Source organism: Vombatus ursinus, unplaced genomic scaffold, assembly GCF_900497805.2.
Source record: "Vombatus ursinus unplaced genomic scaffold, bare-nosed wombat genome assembly UNPS02014773.1, whole genome shotgun sequence".
In the NCBI taxonomy this organism is placed as follows: domain Eukaryota; kingdom Metazoa; phylum Chordata; class Mammalia; order Diprotodontia; family Vombatidae; genus Vombatus; species Vombatus ursinus.
In genome coordinates, this window is record NW_020954551.1 from 20,663,169 (window position 1) to 20,675,393 (window position 12,225).

Sequence of the window (12,225 nt, forward strand, 5' to 3'; positions counted from 1 at the left end):
ATTTGTGCCCTCAAGTTGTCCCAAAGGCAGATAGACCCAGATCCTTAACATTTCTTCATGAGTCAGTGTGGTATAGCTAAACTGTTTTTATCTGGGATAGAAATAGCTGGGAACCGAGAAGCAATCTATCCAACTTAGTCAGGACCTCCTATGTCCAGGCCAAAATTCTGATGGTTTTTGGTTCTTAAAAAAATACTAAGCTTTAGTCATCCAGCTTCCCCCCATTTATAAAATGGACAGAATCAGGCTTAATAGCTCTAGCTGGAGCAGTTCCAGAAACAGGGAGCTAAATCAAACAAGGGAATGAGAAGCCTGACATATGAGGCCAGAGCAAAATGAGGACATTGCATTCTGCAAAGATGAATGCTTAGAGGAGGCAGCCTAGTATAGTAGGAAGAGTATTGTAACAGAAGTAAAGAGCAAAGGTTGGCCCAGCTGTGTGGCTTTGGGTGAGTCATTTTACCTTTGGGGGCTATCTTTCTACATCTGTAAATGAAAGAGGCTAGATTAGATTTCCCAAGTCACTTCTGGCTCTAAGTATCTATGAATTCCCTCTATGGATATGCTTATGGTCTATACATTTATAAAGTGAACAGAGAGTCAGACACTCATTGGATTCTCTCTCTCTCTCTCTCTCTCTCTCTCTCTCTCTCTCTGTCTCCCTCTGTCTTTCTCTCTCTCCCTCCCTCTTTGTTCATATGTCTCTATCTCTTTCTGTCCTTGCCCCTCTCTCTTTCACAGACATAGACACACAGGCACGCAGACACACACACACACACACACACACACACACACACACACACGCACACACATGCCCTGGGCAACCTGATGACTCCCTGCTCCTCAGGGTTCATTATATTGATATTGAACTTAGTGCAGACATCTTACTGGCTTAGTAAACTGCAGCTTAGAATTCCTGGGGTCAAAGATTGATCAGGTTCCTGCTACAGTCAGGATAACCAGCGCGGGCCACTATGCCTGGCAACTCATTGAATTCTCGCTGCATTTCTTGAAGCTTGAGAGAAGTAAAATTTGAGGCCAATAAAAACTTTAAACAGGGGTTAGTAAACTCATCTTTACTGGTAACCCTAATATGTCATACAGGTTGACAACATAAGTAAAAAAAGAATTTCAATAAATTCATGGATAATAGATCCATGATGGGTTATAAAGGGAGGTGTGAACATTTGAGGCTTACGTACTTGCCATGTGAGACTGATATTAATGAAAAGCAACAGTATTTTTACCATATAGACCTGGTGTCTCCTCTAGGGAGATTGAATTTTGTGTTGGATGGACCATGGATCTACTCCAGTATTACTTTTTCTTATGCCTTTTTTTTGGTGATGGGTATTTAAATAGTGCACTTCCCACAAAGCTAGGTAGGTGCCTGTGTCCCTTCAAAAGCCCCTTGCAAAAGGATTTGTGGGCCAGTCACTCCTGTTTATTCCCTTAGTCTCTGTGAAGGGGTAGAACTGTGTCGTCATTGGTGACAGGAAGAGCCAACCACTCTGTGAGCTTTCCTCATTGAGTAAAGATGACTTTTGAGCCCTTTTGAGATGGTCTATTTGTTAGGGCATAGTCAACACCAGGTCTCTTTCTGATGTCCAGTGTGGGAGATGGAAAGGGGATTTTTCTACCCTTCCCTCCTCCCCCCAACATCATTATTCATTCATTTGTTCAACCAGTCCACATACGTTTGTTGAATGCTTACTGTTTGATGGGTCTTGGGCTAAGTGTTGGAGGATGGGAAAGGAAGAGAAATATAGTGTTTGCCTTAAATGAGCATAATTCTAATGACCATACGTAAATAACTAGGTGTTTACAAGATATATACAGAACGGATGGAAGACAGTTTTGGAGGGGAAGACATTAATAGCAGCAGGTGGGATCAGGATAAGCCTTTTCCAGGAGGTGGGATTTAAGCTGAGTCTTGAAGGAAGCCAGTGAAACTAAGAAGCAGAAGTGAGAGAGTGAAGCATTCCAGGCATGGGGAACAGCCAGTACAAAGGTCTAGAGATGAGAACTGGCAAGTGTTCAAGGAATTGCATGTAGGCCAGTATAGCCGGAGTATGGAATTTGTGGAGGAAAGAATAAGAAGACTAGAATGGTCCAAAGGGTCCATATTATTAAGAGCTTTGAATGCCAAACAAAGGAGGTTTGTATTTGGCAATGGAAGCAGTAGCTGGAGCTCATTGAGAACCAGTGGCAACTGGCCACCTGTGGCAGCAAAAATATGGACTTGCAAGTCCCTGTCTCCCTTTTCTGTTTTGTATTATGAGATTGTAATCATAATACGGCAAGGAAAATTTCTATATCTCCCCCAGTGCCTAGCACAGTGTCCTGCACATAGGAGATGACAAATTGAGGATTTATTTAATGGAGCGTAATCCGAGGGACTAATGTGGCAGAAACTATATTCTTTAGGAAGAGAAAGGTAGTTTTTCCCCCCTGTCATGGAGCAATCTACAATCTAATATCTAAGGATTTGCAATATTTTTTGGGGGGGAATGATAAAGAGTATGACAAAAAAAGCTCTAATGGAAAGGGTACTCACTCGATGTGGAGTCAGAATCTGGATTCAAATCTTGGTTTCACTGCTTTACTCTCCGTGTGGCCTAATGCAAGTTTTCTATTGAACCTCATGGCCTCAATTTCCTCATCTGTGCCAGGAGGGGGTTGGTCATACTAGATATTCTTTGAGTTTTCTCCTAGCTCCAACTCTGAGATCTTAAGGAAGCAAGAATATAGATTGCCCATGATAAGTTTGACTTAGTTATGTTTTTGTCGAATGACCTCATGTAATGGCTATACTACATTGCAGTACCATCTATCCCAAAGAGGGAAACATTTTCTTGCTCCTAGGAAAGCAAACCTGGCTCCCCTTTATTTGTGAAATGATTCTTCACCAGGACGAAGAAGCTTATGAGTTACCCACAGATAGACCAAAAGAGGTGGGAATAGCAAATTAAGTTGAGATATTGTTGTTTTCTGTTTGTCCTTTCTTGAAAAGGACCAAAGACATCAGGAAGGTGATGTCTTGACTTGCAAGTGAACTGGATTTAAGTGAGGCAGGGCCATGCAAATAACCAGCCTCAGTCTGTCCTCTGGAGTCATCTAGGTCCAGTGGCAAGATACAGATCAGGATTACTGGAGATAGCCCTGGATACAGTGGGAGATTTTGGCCTTTTTAGGCTAAGATCTTTCCTAGGTCTCAGTCTGCCTGAGGTAACACTCATTCAGTGATTAAGGCTAGGAATGAAATGAGGCAAAGAATGGCCTCTTTTATCTAGTCAAAAAAAGAAAAAAAAACTTAATCTGGGAGGGGAAGACCCTCAGGATTTCTGGCCAAAACAGAAATAATTTCTATTTGCACTTACTCTGAACCATCAAAATCCAAACAATGACCAAGTGAGACCTGGGCTGGGACATATTATTGGCCAATCTGTGAGAGAAAGCCAGAGTGATTTCAGTTTAAGGCATGGTTTTTAAAATGATAGAATAAATAAGTAAGGAAGAGGGGGGAAAAAGACTTCTAGAATGTAAACCCCAAAATATCTTGTGAAGTTTCAGCAATCAAATTTATATTCCTTTGGGCAGAGCACACACAGGTTAGGGTAGTCCCTATGTGAACAGAGGGAGAGGAGGGAGAGGAAAAAAGGAAGAAAGGAAGGAAGGAAGGAAGGAAGGAAGGAAGGAAGGAAGGAAGGAAAGAAGGAAGGAAGGAAAAAAGGAGGGAGGTAGGAGGGAGCAGCATTGCCCAATTGGGACTAGCCAGTTGGGTCCTCAGCGGGCCATTTATTACTACTCACAGATTATTGTTTGTCCTCCATTCTCTGATTGTTGTTTGTTTTTTATTCTCAAAGAGAACCAACTTATTAAGTTGGGACATAAAAATATTCTGGTGCCTCACCATTTAGTGTGGAAATGAACAGGGCAAATAGTTATCTTTTCTCACAGGAAAGGAAATCCTTACTTGCGTCCCACTGCCTCCTTCTACCTTTACTGAGACAAAGCGTTGTTGGAACATCTGTCCTCAAAGAGCTGATTTTTCTGAACAGGGGCTTTTGTAAATCCAGCTGTGTTCTACATTCAGCATATGCCTCCAACTGTTTTCTATGTCTCAAGGCCAGAGAAAGCTCACAATATTTCCCCTGAGCGGTTTTCTTCTTAATTTTTAAATAAATGTAAATTTTCAGAAATTTAATCTAAGGGCTTATGATTCAGAGTTGCTTTGCTCATCAAAATGATGTTTTGTAAGAGTCATTTGTTATCTTCCTAGTCTTTTTTTTCCCCCCAAGCCTTTTATCTTAGAACCAGGAAATCATATTTTGCAAGCCTCTATGAACTGTAACCACAAAAAGTTTGAGTCTGGTTCAAAGCTTAGGACCCAGGAGGGTTGAGTGGGTTTGAAACTTGGCAAAACTTGGTCCTCTCTCTCTTTCTGGGAGCCATGTACATCTACAGGGGCTGATGGGAATGTCGAAGTCATAGGGTAACATAGCTGATGGGCCATTCTCACAACCTGAGGAATTAATTAGGAAAACCCTCTCACGCTGCTCCAAGTATAGTCCGGTTCTCCAGGAGGTCATTTCCTTCTCTCATTGGGGAAAGAAATGGTAAGTTACCTCCTTCTTTCACCTTGCTATTCCTCCTACTCAAAAGTAAAAGAAGGATCACCTCCATATATGACCTGCAGCAGACTGCTTTCAGTCTCTGCTTTTATTCTCTCAAGTGAGAGAATGTTGTTAAAACCTTTCCTTGCTTTTCTTCACTTGTTTTTTAATTTTAAAAATAGATTTTTGTTTATTTATTGTTTTCATATCACTGAGTTTTCCCCTATATCCTTTCTGTAACCCCTCTCAAAGAACCATATCGTAACAATTTTATTAAAATGATGAGAAAAACAATCAGAAAAACCAATTCAGATGCTTAAAGTGATTTTAATGGTAATTAAATATTTTGGAAATATTAAGTAGACATATGAACATACATGGTAGAGTGGATGGAGGCCAGGTCTTATGGCCAGGAAGGCCTGGGTTCAAGTCCTCACTCTTATACATATTGGCTTTTTGACCATGGGCACATTACTTAGTCTTTCACTGTTATAGGCAGCTTTCTAACCCCAGACCATAAGTTTTGGAAGAATTAATGATTAGTGGAGAGGCTGCCCATATTGGGAGTTTCTCACACAAATGAAGTCACAGATACGAACCAAAAAAAAAAAAAAAGGCAAAAAAAGTCAGTTATTATTATTGCTATTTTACAGGTAGTACTGTGTGTACAACTACACGTAAACAACTTTAAAGCTATGATCCTATGTTTGTCCTTGACCTTTAGGGCCTGAGCATTTAGGAAAAAGTAAATGTGCAAAAAAATTTAAAAAGAAAAAAAGAGAAATGAACCCATTGCTTAGAGACTATGGACATATTGAACGTAAAAATAGTGACAGAATGAAGAATACATAACGTTGGCTTAAAAGAGAAACGTAGACTTGAGCAGCTGATGTAATAGAATAAGCATTTTAGCATTCAAACACTGTTAACACTAGGTCATCCTGCGAGTTCTGAAGACTAGGAAATAAAATGGTGGGTGTAATGCTGCCATCTACTGGTAGTTGTTTACAGGGGGATCCTAAAGAGCCGTTGAAGTCTTAACTGAGTAGTTAATGAATGCTATAAAGGAATTCCACAATCCAGGCTGACATTACAGATGTCAATCATGTAATCCCGTACCCTTTCTGGGCAGGAAGCATCTCAAAAGCTTTCCTATTTTCTACTGGCGAGAAAATTGCCTTGCTTCAAGCTTTTTTTTTTTCTTATTTTAAATTTAAACTTCTAGATGAAGTTTTTCCTCCCTTCCTTTTGACTTCCATTCAGCTATGCTGCCAGGTGAAGGACTTTGGTAAACCCTTAGCTGAATTATTCCAAGACAAACTTAGCTACCAGGTAAGCGATTTGAATCATATTTTGAGCTGAAAAAAGTGTAAGAAAGAACCAAAGGATTTAGCCTACAATCCAACGATTATTTCCCCCTCTCTGGATCAACACTGCTTTTGTGCATGCGTTAATGGATGCCCCAGAAAGGATGTGGTTTCGTCTTTGAAAAAAGCACTGAATCAAACTGTCTCATCCTGACAGCCTCAAACGAAGTTAAAAGTTGGAGCCAGTAGGTGGATTTGCCAATTCTCTGCCTTTATATGTACTGCAGGAGTGAAAGCATTGTGGGAAAGCACTTTCAGACCTATAACGAAGGTAATAGGGCTTTGCCAACAGGGAGCCAAAATAGAGAAGGGGAATAGGGTGGCAAATTCAGGTGTTTAATATTATAGAAGAGACCTAGTTATCAAGAACAATTAGTTAAATTATGAAGCTGCCAGATGACAGTCTCTTTTCTCCCATCAAGTGGTCATCTCTGAGGTATTCTTTTCTTCTCTAACCCCACCTTGCACTACCTTATTCAACTTAGGTCAGGTTCCCTATTAAAGACCTAGAGGCTTCCTGGGGTCTGTACCATGCCATCCACCCACCCTAAAACGAATTGAAGACCATTTGATACTACTTGCCCTGAGTCAAAGACAATTGACTAGTTATAGCTTTGCTTAGATATGCCACCATATTGTATGGCTACAAACTTTATAACAGCTTCTCAAGTGAAATTTTTGAAATGGAACATTTGATATTATTTCAGCAATTGTCTTAGCATGGGAAAGGGGCAGACTTTTGGGGGTCATGTGCATGTTCTAATATCGTTAGTAGTCATAGGCAAGCAGGGAGATTTGGCTGGATATGCAATTCTCATTGACCTTCCCCCTTTCCCTCTGAGCAAGGACCTATGGGAATATTCCCTGGAGATGGACTTGTAGACCCAGCCTATAGTTCTATGCATGCTTATGTTCTCGGGCCTTTTTTTTTTTTTTTTTAGCAGTAGGGGCCACTTGCTTCTCCTTCTCTTGGCTGCCTCTTACTAACCATTCTGGCAACTGCCAGGGGCAATCGCCCCAATTTATCCCACCCTGGGGATGCATCATCTTTTCCACCTCTATCTTGTCCTCTACGAAAAACACCAATGATGACTGCATGTAACCTAGGGTCTCTACTATGATTTGTCTGAAGACCACATTCAGTTATGTGAGAAACGTGTGAGGGGGACCTCAAATGCTTCTGTATGTGGTCATGCTGCAGTTTATTTTCAGATTTTCAAGTACGTGCTTTAAAAGGCTGATCTTCAAATAGTTATGTCTGGATTCTTCTATGTTCTGTTTTTCCTTGCTCATTCATTCTCTGGACTGTAAGGTCCCTTCTAGCTCCATATATCTGATTCTTGATGTAAGAATTGCAGAGCTAGAAATACAGAAAATCAGAGACAGGGGAGGGGGAGGGTTTTTGTTATTTTTAAAAATTCGGTTCAACAAACATCTGTTAGGTGCCTCATAAGTAGAAGGCATTGTGCTAGGTGCTAGGATATAAGGATGAAAAATAACTATAGCTAGAATAGATGATGCTTTAATGTTTGCAAAGCACTCCTTCCTTCTGTCCCTCCTTTCCTCTTTCCTTCCTTCTCTCCTTCTCTCCCTCCTTCCTTCCTCTCCCTCTCTCCACATAGGGTATCATACTCTTACCTGTGGGTGCTCTGCCCAAAGGAATATAAATTTTGATTGCTGAAACTTCACAAGATATGTTGGGGTTTATGGGCTAGATTTCTTTTTTTAAGGACCATGCCTTCAACCCAAATCACTCTGGCTCTCATTGACTGGCCAATAATAGATCCCAGTTCAAGCCTTACTTGGTTGTTGTTTGCGATATCATGGCTCAGAGTGAATGTAAATAGCAATTGTTTCTGTTTGGCCAGAAACCTTGAAGGTCTTCTCTTCCCATATTGATTTTTTTTAACTAGGTAAAAGAGGCCATTCTTTGCTTCATTTCTTACCTAGACTTAATCACTGAGTGGGCAATACCTCAGACAAACTGAGACCTGGGAAAGACCTTTGCTTAAAAAGGCCAACATCTCCCACTGCATCTAGGGCCACCTCCAGTCATCCTGATCTATATCTTGCCACTGGACCCAGATGGCTCTGGAGGAGAAAGATAGCTTGGTGAATTCACGTAATCCTCCCTAACTTAAAACAATTCATTTCCAAGTCAGGACATCACCTTTCTGATGTCATAATCCTCTTTGAAAATGAAGGACAAACAACAACAACACTTTGAATATTAGCTCCACCATTTTCTTGTGTGATCTTGGGTAAGTCATATGACCTCTTGGGGTCTCAGTTTCCTCACTTGTAAAATAAAAGTTGGACTAGATGAACCCTATAGTCGTTTATAGCTCTATATTTTTGAGTCTATAATCTAATAGGAGACATATGACATATATATATATATATATAATATGTATATGTAAGTAGGTCAGAATGTGAAAGGGTTGAAAGAGACATTGAGACAGAGTGGGCTAATAAAATTTGAGAAAGGAAAGATCATTTTCAGTTGAACTGGGCCTTAAAGGAAGAGAGGTCATTTATAAGTAAAGATACAGTGCACAGGATGGGGTTCGGGGGGGCGGTAACCTGTAAGAATGTATGGTGATGGGAGGACAGGACAGACACAATTTGGCTGGGATGCAGACTGTGAACAAAAGTAGTAGGAAATAAGTCTAAAAGAGCAGATTAGAACTCTATTATGAAGGGAGACTTTTTATCTAATAGGCAAGAGAGATCCACTAAAGAAGTGACATGATTAGGGGGCAGCTAGGTGGTGCAGTGAATAGAGCACTGGCCCTGGAGTCAGGAGGACCTGAGTTCAAATTCGGCCTTAGACACATAATACTTCCTAGCTGTGTGACTCTGAACAAGTCACTTAACCCCAGTTGCTTCACTAAAAAAAAAAAAAGTGACATGATTAGATTTTTAAATTAGGAAGATTAATGGGGCAGTTGTTTGAAGGATATTTGGAAATGGGATGCAGAGGAAACAGTGGGGAGGCTATTACCATTGTATTAGACAAGACATGATGGGGACTTGAATTATGGTGGCAATTTTGGTACAGGAAGGAATGGAATGGGAAGGAGAATAGGAATAATAAAGGCCACTGATGATCTCTGGTTGTGCCAATGATGGTTGCTTGGCCATGGTTTGGAGAATGCTAGTCTAGACCATGTTGGTATTCTTCCATGTATTTACTGGACATGTCTCAATGGACATATTCCTAGGAATTTATGATGTTCTCTGATGCATTTGGGTTAGCTCTGTAATAAGAATGCTGGCATATGGAGCCATATGTCTGGTTCCCACGCATTTAACACTGCAGAGAGTTTGGATACATTTTCTGAAGGTCAGCCCGCTGACTTCTCCAAAGATAAAAAGGCACCTTCTGATTGAAGGCTTTCTCAAAATGTTTCTGGCGATGTGTTTCCATCTCCTGGGATGAGCCAATTGAGGACCGTTTCCTCTGCTGATTTGACAAACATGTTTTGGCAGGGATGTGCATCCTTTCCAAGGTTTTCTAATAATCTGCAAGAGAACTCTTGCAATCAATGAGGATCATTCACCCAGAAGAATGTGCTGAGTGTCAGTATCATTAGGCAACAATATGCTTAACATATAGGTAACAGGGAAGAGAGAAATGTCAACAAAACAGCAACCCAGGCTTTGGCTCCTTGCTGAAGAACCCTTAGGCCAGAAGGCCTCTGAGGAAATCAGCTAGTCCTACCTCCTCTTTTAAGACAAAATAGGCAAAATCCACAACTGTCCTATGTGAATATTGTGTTTCTAAAGAACCCTGGTGATGAGGAAGCTCTCAACTTTTTTTCCCCTCCATATGCTTATTCTAGAATTTAACAGCCATGACAGCAGGAATGTACATCTTTACATCTATCTGGGATCTTTCATGTTTTCATTTATAACAACTTCCTCTAGTTCTTTCTTCAAAGGACATGGGGATCAGCTGGCTTCAGACCAAGGGTGTATGGATAAATGTTTAACAACTGGCTCACGGAAAAAAAAAAGGAAAAATAAAGAGAACTCAGGGCACATTTTTAAGTTTAATTTGCTTCATGAACATTTTCTTCATCACTTTCTTAAGTCTAGATAATCGATAAAACAATAAGGCAAGCCCTGATTTGTAGCGTGTGTCTATTTCTGAGGTGTAAATGAACTGAAAATTTAACAATCAGTTCTCCCAGGCTTGTATGAGCTGGCTCCAGCACACAGCTGCCTCTAAATAGAAAACCCTCCAGAGCCATCAGGAGCACCCCAAACTCTAGTTTCCAGTCTCTGGGCCTGCAGAGGCAATGGGGTATCCTGGGGTTGGAATAAGAGCACCTGGGTTCTAATACTGATTACTAAGCTTGCCTGCAATGGCTATCACTCACACACTTCATGTTCTAGTCAAACTGACCTGCTTGCTAAATCAGGTATATGTCATGTCATTTCCTCCCACCATGCCTTTGTATTGTCTCCCTTCTCACTTCCTTGTCTTGGAAGCTCCACCTCCATTTAAGGCTCATCCCAAGTGCCACTCCCTACATGATTCTCTTCCCCAATCCTCAGTTGGCTAGTCACCCACCTTCCCCCCCACCCGGAAATTACTCATATGTAAGTAAATATACAAATTTACATAAATACATATATATTTTATATATTATTAATATATTAATAAGTATCTATTTATTACACTTATTATTTGATAATGACTCATCCATGTCCATCTTGTTTCTCTCTAGTAGAAAATCACCATTTTCAGGGCAAGTGATATTTTCTGTTCTTTTCTTTTTTCTTCTTTCACTATCCAGTGCCTAATATGATGCCTTGCAAATGGCAGGTGACTGCAGCCATGTGGTGCAGTGGATAGAACACTGGGCCTGGTGTCGGGAAGATTTGAGTTCCAATTTGGCCTCAGAAACTTCCTACCTGTATGACCCTGGGCAAGTCACTTAACAGTTTTTGCTTCACTTTCCTCATCTGTAAAAAGAGCTGGAGAAGGAAATGGTAAATCACTCCAAAATCTGTGCCAAGGAAATCTCAAAGGGGGTCATGAAGAGCTGGACATGACTGAAAAAGGACTAAGCAACAGCAATAGGTTTTTACTGAAACAAAATGAAAAAAAAATCAGGACACTGGACTGTAAGAATGGCAAAAGAAATGAGATGATGCCAAAAGGGACTGGAAAGATGCTCCCAACAAATGTGAATCACATCATCATTTGACCTCAGGTTAGACTGGATTTGAAAAAAATCTAGAGATGGGTTTTCTGAGGAGTTAATCCCCAAATGTGATTCAAGACTGATTATTTATGTAGAATTAATTTGATCTGACAATGTGAAGTGATAGAGCCACCTTTAAAAAGGGGGGGGCGCTGGAGGTTCAGTGCCATAGATCTTGGAAACGCTTCAAAGGTCATCTTGTGTACAACCTCTTGTTTTTACATATAAGTTAATTAGAGAAGTTAAGTGACATGTTCAAAGTAACATAAGTAGGAGTGTCAAAGCTAGAATTTGAACTCAAGGTTCATGACCCCAAATGTGAGGTAGCGCCATGATTCCTGTATCAAAATACACTATCACGGGTACTCCTTTTTGTGTTTGTGCATGAGTGTGTATGTATGTATATATGTATATACACACATGTGTGTATGTGTATACACATATGCATATGTATATATACATGTGTGTATATATATAGACACACACACACATATATACATACCTACATACATATATGTTTTCCAATTGGAATCAATAAAGCCCATGAAGTCTACATTGGGTAAGATCTTAACACTTGACCCCTAACTTTCACAGAGTGTTTTGAATTGGGAAACAACCAAGACTTGATTCTTCATGAGTGAAAATGAGAGAAAAAAAATCTAGTGTGATGGAAAAAAAAAGTGAATCCAACTGTGTTTAGGTTTTGAAAATGTCCTTGGATGCAATGCTGAGGAAAATGAGAAAAAGACTTCAGAAACAGCCGAGGCAGCAAATACTTTTTGCTGTACACAGCTAAGCACAAGCAGAATACAGAAACAAGGTGGCTATAAGCTGAGGAAGTATGATATTCTGAGAAAAAAATAAAAGTAAATACTGAAAGAATAAGGTCCACAAATTGTTGGTTGTAGGGGAGCTTTCTTTTTTAATTCTGAGTTCTTGTTTTTTTTTTTTTCTTTCCTAAAGGAACGGTTGGACAGTGCACACACACACACACACACACACACACACACACACACACACACACAC